We start from the raw sequence: 9,302 nt of genomic DNA, 5'->3' as shown, positions 1-9,302 counted from the left end.
GTTGGTGGCGGTTGTAGTATATGTTAGTGATAATAATGGTTGTAGTGGCGAACGTGATGATGATGATGATGATAATGATGATGATGATGTTGGGGTGGAGTATGATGATTGTGGTGATGGTAGTAGTGGGTGGTGGTGATGGCGATGGTAGTGATGGTGGTGGTAATGGTGGTGGTGGTGGTGATGGTAGTGGCGATGGTGGTAGTAGTGATTGCTGTGATGGAGGTGGGTGTGGTAATGATGACGGTGGTAGTGTAGGTAGTTGTAGTGATAGTGATCGTTGTGGTGGTGGTAGTGGTGGTGGTGGTGGTGGTCGTCGTCGTCGTGGTTGTCGTCGTCGTCGTCGTCATCGCCATCGACATCGTCGTCGTCGTCGCCATTGCTATCGTTGCCATCGCTATCGTCGCCATCTTGATAGTGATGGTAATGACGGTAGTAATGGTAGTAATGGTGGTGGTGGTGATGGTTAGTGGTGAAGGTAGTCCCATGGGAGTGCTTGTTCGTAGGTTCAAATATTACGAGATACACAAAATACCTACTCGAAACAGTGCGAAAGAACTTAACCGTTGGATGAGCCTTGCTTCCGCCAGTTCGTTTCTATTCAACTATCTACAACCGATAACCCCGTTATCATTGACCTGTTGTCACCACCATCTCGGCAACTATCGTCACCAGTATACCACTAACACCACCACCACCACCACCACCACCTTCACCATTATTATCATCACCAACATAGCACCACTACCACCACCAACCTCACCATTATCATCACTAGTACGCCACAACCACCACCACTACCATCACCATCACCACCACTACCACCACCATCACTACAGCTATTATCACCAACATGCCCTCACCAACACCGCCGCCCACTCGGCATTATTATCACGAGTATGCCACCACTATCACCACCACCACCGCCACCACCACTACCACTATAATCACCATCACCATCACTACTACTCTCATTGCCAACATACCACTACCACCTCCATCAACATCACCACTATTATCACCAACATCACCACCATTATCACTACCACCACCACCATTACTATCAGAGAAAGAAACGAAAAGGAGAGAGAGTGTGTGTGTATGTGTGTGTGTGTGTGTGTGTTTGTTTGTTTGTGTGTGTGAGAGTGTGTGTGTGTGTGTGTGTGTGTGTGTGATGGATATGAGTACGTGATGTTAGGGATGTTTGGGAAGTACTCCTCACCCCGCTTCCAATCCATCCACCTCGCACCTCAAGATGTGGAACTTCTACTTAAGGGACCCCCGTGTTAGTTGTGAGAATGGCCGGGATTGTTATCATCATCATCATCAACATCATTACCACCATCACCTATAACAACAACAACAAACCACCACCACCACCTAACAACGGGTTACTGGAGGATTCAGAGTTCGGTCCCGAGGGATGGGATCATGCAACATGGCTTACCACGTCCGATGAAAACGCTAAGATCGTTAAAATAGGTATTAGATTATGTATTGTCTTTTCTCTTTTCTTCTCTCCTTTTTCTTTTTTTTTTCTTTTTTTTTTGTTGCTCAGGAAGGCAGAACTTTTGACCCCTTACAGGGCCTCTGAGATTGGTGGGAAAAGGAGAGAAAGGGATCCCAAACAAGAGACATGGTCTGATTGCTTGAAGCAAAGTAGACTCCGCTAAAGGCACTCTAGGTGGCAGGAGTTGATGTTAAACCGGGCGACTCTTTGAGTCTACTACTCAAGTAGACCATGGTGGGACTTGAACTGAGACTGCAAAGAGCTGAAACGAATAACAAAAGGCACCCAGTTCGACATTTTACAATTCCGCCAATCCATCGCCCTGAATTAGATTTTTTTTGTCAATCCTGAAAGGATAAAAGGCAAGGTTGACTTCGACAAGATTTGAACTCAGAGATCCGAAACAATTGCCTCGAGGCATCCTATGCATCATCCTGAAACCTCTGTTTATACACCACCTTGTAAATTGGCGTGGTATATCATTACTAGCTTATCTGTGTTGCGTGTAGGCCAGGCCTATCTGTCCATACTGGTCAATTTTGGAACGGTGCGGAATTCGAACACAGAGATCTGGAATAGATACTGAAAAGCTTCTTATCCGATGCACGAACCATTTCGCCAATTCACTGCTCTTGACTTGCTTTATGATAGAAATATCTTCGGTGACTGACTCAAATATTTACCGTATTTTCCGGTGAATAAGTCCTATTTTTCACCTGGGAAATTTATAGAGAGGTGCGCCTAATGTGGGAAATAATTGTGTATGGAGATCGAATGTTTCTACTGATATTTTCAGAGGAAAGGTCGGTCGGCGAACAACGTGAAAGACTACTGCTACAGTACATTGGTGCCCAGGAAAAAACAAGGCATATTTATTTTGTCTTAACTTCATGTTTTGATAATGTCATTTTGAATCTAATAAAGACCTTAATATTGATGAAATGTGTTCGTTGTTGATTATAGTAAGATAAAATCAAAACAATAACAATATATCTGTAACGAACTCTCTCCCTCTGTTATATATACATGAGTACGGACGTAGTAGATAACAGCTAGTCTTCGGCTGCTCTTTTGCACCCTGTTATGTCCACTACTCTGATTGGTTGGTATTGGCGCAATTTGTCTCTTGCTCTATTGCGCGCCAATGTGCAACCTAACCAATCGTAGCCTTCTGATGCGGTCACGTGAGACAGTCTCTTCCAAACATTCCGGTGAGCCGATAACTTGCTATAAAATGCTAGCTTTTGCACCTTCTGACGTCTTTAGGTTCTAGACCTTCTGAATTCTAACTACTGACCACAGAGCACAGCCAGTTCCAGCGACAACACCTGTAGCCACATTGGAGACTCAACATTCGTCCAACAGCATACAGCAATGTCTATCTCCGTCGCCTTCATCTTAACGTCGGCAACAACACCTCTCTACGTACACAGAAACCAGTAACACTCGCTCAGGTCCAATCTCCTCACTGTTTGTGAATTACTTCACCATGGTTAACAGCAAATATAACCTGCGAGAACTTCCTGTATCAAGTGACCAGAAGCAGCATAGTAGCCAAAGCTTCACGCACATGTGCCTCAACCGGCTCTGCTTCTTCGCCACAACTTCTTGTTATAGCACTTCAACTATCATGTACCCTGACTACAAACTGGCATTTATTTTCCTTGTATCTGAACATTCTTCTAGCGTCCTATTATAGACTCTTTCATTGCTCTGTACTTATCACACACGCATACATCCATGTTTCTACATACACACTTTGTATACATGACAGCTTGTCTATTATTATGCATATATGACGCACACACAGACACACGTATTAACCTATAAATAAAATCTTCTCTTAAACCTTCTACCGTTGTGCTTCTCTTTTCCTTCTGGCACTCGTACTCATTTATCCTTTTCTGTATTTATTGTAATCGACTGTGTGGTGTACTAAAGGAGCCATTCATTGTCACCTCTCCTTCGCACGGTCGTTCTACATATCTTAAAACAAAGCATTTTGAAACTACATGCTAGCTAGCTGTGGACCCGTAGCTCTATATAAAGCTAGCTTCGGACTCGGTGCGTTTTATGTGTGGATAAAGCCAAAATTTTCCCCCAAATTCGGCCCAGTACCGATGCGTTTTTATAGACCGGAAAATACGGTACATCATGCTATTTTCTCTGATGAAATGGTTCGCTACAGAAACAATTGTAAGAAGATATATTATTGAATAGCTCTACCTTGCTTTTCTTTGATTAATATAAGACGTAGAGCGGGTAGAATCGTTAGCACGTCGGACAAAACGCTTCGCGGCAATTTGTCCGTCTTTACGTTCGGGTTAGGAAAGGCGGCGAGCTGGTAGAATAGTTAGCACGCCGGGCGGAATGCTTAACGGCATTTTGCCTGTCTTCACGTTCTGAAATCAAATTCCGCCGGCGTCGAGTTAGCCTTTCATCCTTTCAGGGTCAATAAATTAAGTACCCATGAAACACTGGGATCGATGTAATCGACTAGTCCCCTCCCCAAAATACCGAACTTAGCGGTTTGACAAAAAAGACCGATAGAATAATCATAAGGCTTATAAAGAATAAGTCCTGGAGTCGACTTCTTCGACTAAAAAAAAAACATTTAAGGCGATGCTCCAGTATGGCTGCAGTCTAATGACTGAAACAAGTAAAAAGTAAAAGATACTACAGACAAGAAAATTAATTTCGAACGCAGTATAGCTGTGAAAACAGGAGAGAAAAATTAGGTATTTACCCTTAGAAGATGGAAAAAAGTTGTCAGCAGGAGGCTGCGGGGTGTCGAATCCCGCACCCGTCAGATACCAGCTAAGTGCTACAGCCATTAAGCCAAACGGTCCCTGGCAACAATCACCGTCCATTTTTCAAATGTGAGAACATTATATGAAGAAACTATGAAGCACCGAATGTGTTTGTATTTCATGCCAGTAGGTGGCTACGAGGAGCAGGTATATTTACGTTACGCAAAGACGATCTACATCGGTACAGCTCCAGCATAATGAATTGAAAAGCCTTTCATCCTTTCAGGGTCGATGAAATAAGTACCAGTTAGCCTCCTTTCCCACCAAAATTTTCAAGGCCTTGTGCCTAGAGCAGAAACAATAATGAATTCAAATAGCAAATAAATAAATAAATAAAATAAGTAAAAAGCGTATTGTAAAGACATAGGGCAGGGACAGTGTTCACCACGTTCGAGGCTCTCTTGGACAAATGAAATTAAGGTGATTGGTGTTACACTTAAACAGCTGTTACTCAATGACTATAGTGGAGGGTGTATAAAAAACCTTACAGTGGTTTGACGGTTTGCGAAGAAAAAGGCTAGGTATAAGGATTAGGTACCTTATTAGAGGTTCTAACGATAGCCGTAGAGTTGTGTTCTCGGCGAAACTGCTGTGAAGCACAGGTTCGATTCCCTGCTGATCCATTTCACAGGGTATTTCATACCCGAAAGTTTGTCGAGTGCTGTGTGTTGAGTGGTGTTGGTTGAGAGATTGTCCTTACCAAGCAGAAAAAAGGGATGACTTGTATAAATATAATTGTCCAGGTGTCGATGAGATCTTTCTGTTTGCCTTCTTTGTAAGCTGTGTGTGACATTCCAGCAAGAACACACACACACACACACACACACACACACACCACACACACACACGCACACGCACACACACACACACACACACAACACACACACACACAAATACACACATACTCTCACACAAATATATCATCCACTAAACTCCCACGCAACACGTACACACATATGAATTACCAACACAACACCATGCAGAGACATACACCACACACACACACACACACACACAATTTACACTACATTCACAAATAATAAATAGCAAATGGATCTTCCGTCGGTTTCAACGACGACTATCCAGTTGCTCGATTAACTGAATTAACTACTTATTGCATTAGCATGTGAAGTGGCCGAGTATTCCATGGAGATATATGTCATTAACATAATATTCAGGCGGAATCAGTGTGACTTTGTGTGGAACAAAGCTGAACATTTGAATTAGAGGCTTCAACACAGTTTTCGCCTACCTTATAGTACGGAAAACGCTTGGGTCGACTGGTCTAAGACTCTTGTCCATCATGATGCCTCCTAGCGAGATCATGCCCGGGACACCTCATGAATGCGGAATAAATTCATCTATCACCTGGTCGTTTTGCCGAACCCTTTCGTTACGGGGACGTAAACAAACCAACATGGACTGTCAAGATGTAGAACGCAATACACATACATATATAATGATTATATTGATCCTTTCTACTATAGGAATAAAACCTGAAATTTTGGAGGAGGGGGCTAGTCGATTACATCGATCCCAGTGCTCAACTGGTATTTATTTCATCGCCCACCTCCCCCCAACCCGAAATAGTCCTTTCTACTGAAAGTAAAAGGCCTTTAAATTTTGGGGAGGTTGGCGAGAGAGGTTTTCGGAGGTTGCCGAGAAAGATTGGCGGAGGCTGGTGAGAGAGGTTATATAAATTTATGAATGAAGTGTTTGAAGAAAGTGCAATAATAACGTTCAGACTCATTGATGGTCGCTCTCAGTAACTGCCTTTAGCTTACGGAGTTCTTGCTTTTATAACTATCGAAAAGCAGCCAGAAGAACAGACATATTGTTGAGAACAAATGATTTCGTTGGAGGTCTGTTTTTTCCATTCCAGCCCCTGATGTCCTAGAAAAGGTTAGAAGGGTCAAGCGGCAAAGACATTATTTTGCTTAACAAAGGCATCTGCAGCCTATTTAACATCAAGATGATTACTGTAGTCAGTTGTAGGATATTGTGCTTGAATGCTGACATTGACCAACGTGAGGAGCATGACCTTGAGTAGGAACGTCGCGCAGCCCTTTGCTGAGTTGCAGCCTCCAGTCGTTGTTGTCTTTCTCCTGTAGCCTCCGTAGCGCGCACAGCAGCAGTTGCTGCAGCATCTCTTGTAAGTCGAACTGTGCGTTGATTATCATAGTTCAGTAAGCTTCCAGTATAGGGTTTATTCAACTAGTGTACTTAGCAGTGTTACTAGTTATGATATACAGAGCATATTTAGTGGAAAATTAAGATAAGCACCACCAGCATAAATATTTAGTCTCACCGTTGAAGTTATTTGGAATTCAGCGTCGGATGTTTCAAGTTCATTTGGATGCCTGACCGCAATGGATCATCAAGAGAACATTTTTCTTCATTCTGTTACAGAATGCAATAAAGTGTTCCTCAGATAATCCACTGCGGTCAGACATCCAAATGCACTTGAAACATCCGATACTGAGTTCCAAATAACAGCAATGGGGAAACGTACATAGAAACTAAATATTTATACTGGCGTTTATCTTAATGTTCCAGTGTGTGTGTGTGTGTGTCCACTGACAATTTTTTCCGTCTAAATCGGCGGGTGAAATTGTTAGCGGGCAGTTTAGCTTAATGGTAAAGCACTCAGCTGGAGTTTTGGGGGATGTGGGGTCAAGTCACATGGCTGTTTGTTGACAAATTCTTCCGCTTTGTAAGGGTAATTTACTCCTTATTTCTGCTGTTCTAACGGAAATACTGCATTCGGGAAAATATCATCATCTTGTTCGTATCGTACAATACACATTTCGACGCTTCTAATAAAAAAACAAACAAATGTATATTTGTTTATATATGCATATACACACACACGCACCATTAAATTGTAGGATCTAAATAATCCTGGCAATTAATTTGGAAGCACTCCAATACATATGAGTACTCAAGAAAAATATAAGTACTTTCAATCAATCAACGAGCCAGTATAGCGGTCAGTATGATGTTAACCCATTATAAAATCATATTAAGCATCCTGTAAATTAATTTAAGCAGCCGCGATGCACTGCACATATTACGTTGTGTTTAATATAGCAAAAGAACAAGAATGCACAGCTAAGATGATTACTACACGCGTTTCCACAGTGAAGTCATTTATTCAATAATGCATATTATATGCTATTACGTAACGCTACATTCTCACACACCCGTTTGATTTTGCTGGTAAAAGGTTCAATATTACCTGACGCGATGATGGAGTTATGAAATAATGTTAAGTTATGTAGTGCCGTGTCATATTATGCACTGTTGAATAAATGACTACACTATGGAAACGAGTGTAGTAAAGATTTGCTACTATGCTTAAAGTTCTCAGTACATAAATTAGAGTGGATATCTTTGATTATTAAGATAATGGCTCTAGCTAAACTAGTATGCATGTGTGTGTATACACACACACACACACACATACACGCATAAGTATTAGATATTCACGTGTGTGTGAGTGTGTGTGTGTGTACAAACGGAATTGAATGAACCCGGTGCTAGAAGCTAACGAACTATTCGTAAAATTCATGACGATGATGATGATGACGATGACGGCGGTGACAGTGGTGGAGATGGTGGCGACGGTGACAAAAATGGCGACGACGATAATGTTGATGATGATGATAATGATGATGATGACGACGACGAAGTCAACGTTGATGATGATGACGATAATTTCGGAGAGGGTTATGACGATAATTTACGATGGTAATGGTGATATTTAATACGATAACGATATTTAATATTATCGATGATGATGATGATGAAAAGAAGAAGAAGAAGAAGAAGAAGAAGAAGAAGAAGAAGAAGAAGAAGAAGAATATGATGATGATCATCATCATCATGAAGGGTAGGAAGATGTGGAAGAAGGGCAGAACGACAGCGCAAATCTGGAAATGTTTTCATGTCAATCATATAAAAACATGTGTCGACTGTATGACTCCGGAAAGAAACCTGAGATGATAAAACAAATATATATATATATAAATATATATATATAAAACAAATATATATATATTTCAATGGCATCCCGAGGGTGAGAATAATACTTTAAGTAGAAAAAGAACAAACCTTCGAAATAATGATTTTAAAAAGATAATATCAAAATAAATCAACAAATAAAATGAATTCATTGTAGAAAACACATTAAGAGCCTTGTTACAATACTTGGAATTCAAATGAAAATAGTTTCATAAAAACAGAAGATAAGACAGGAAGTGGATAAACGTAATAAAATCTGGAGCCAAGACGGTGGGTGAGGGAAGCGGGGCTACGGAAGAGAATTTATGGCAGCTAAATTTCCCTCATACCACATCATCCCGTTTTAGAAAGGAAAATGAGAAAGGTGCTTTGGATATAGATATAAGTGGTAAAAAAACGGGATGGTCACAGATGGAATAGCTCTTATGAGATCTGTTGGATCAAGGCTGAAAGAACGCTCGAGTTAATACCAACGCCTGGTCATTAAATCAATCTTTGTCACGGATAATAGCACAAAAGATAAAAGCGGAATGGTCATGAATGGAAGAACTTTAATTATAGATTTGTTAGATCTGGCATCCGGTTTAACACAACCGTTTTGTTTTTCATAGGTGGAGGGTCTTGGGAGGATTGAAAAGGAGGTGGGGAAAATTGCCGTGTTTAATAAAAAAATGTATGAGCGCACGTTTTGATGCAGTCTGATGAAGTGTCTCTCCGTTATAATCGACTGTTATAGCTTTTAGTTGAGCTATGTGTAAAATAACAACAGACGTTGATCTGTTGAACTGTTGCTTTTTTGTTTGTTTATTTTTGTTTTGTTTTTTTTGGCGTGTCAAACATTTACAAACGTGAGAAAGAGCGATCCGCCCCTAAAGGCAAAGTCTTGTTAAATGCCTCATCGGAAGTGCCTTGTTTTTCTGCCGACCTGTTCAACAATTAGTCTGCTGTAATAGTCCTCG

General features: G+C 41.1%; 1 long non-coding RNA gene across 1 annotated transcript; it reads left to right on the top strand.

Annotated features, from left to right (window-relative positions):
- The first annotated feature begins 157 nt into the window (after nucleotides 1-157).
- LOC118760917 lies at nucleotides 158-7,086 on the top strand. The gene is made up of 4 exons (XR_004997037.1): nucleotides 158-168; nucleotides 2,556-2,565; nucleotides 5,998-6,001; nucleotides 6,946-7,086. It is a non-coding gene; the product is annotated as an uncharacterized LOC118760917 (long non-coding RNA).
- Nucleotides 7,087-9,302: the final 2,216 nt, after the last annotated feature.

Source organism: Octopus sinensis, unplaced genomic scaffold (genome assembly GCF_006345805.1).
Source record: "Octopus sinensis unplaced genomic scaffold, ASM634580v1 Contig01729, whole genome shotgun sequence".
Classification (NCBI taxonomy): Eukaryota; Metazoa; Mollusca; class Cephalopoda; order Octopoda; family Octopodidae; genus Octopus; species Octopus sinensis.
Note: the sequence above shows the minus strand (reverse complement) of the source record. Positions and strands in the feature narration are given on the sequence as shown.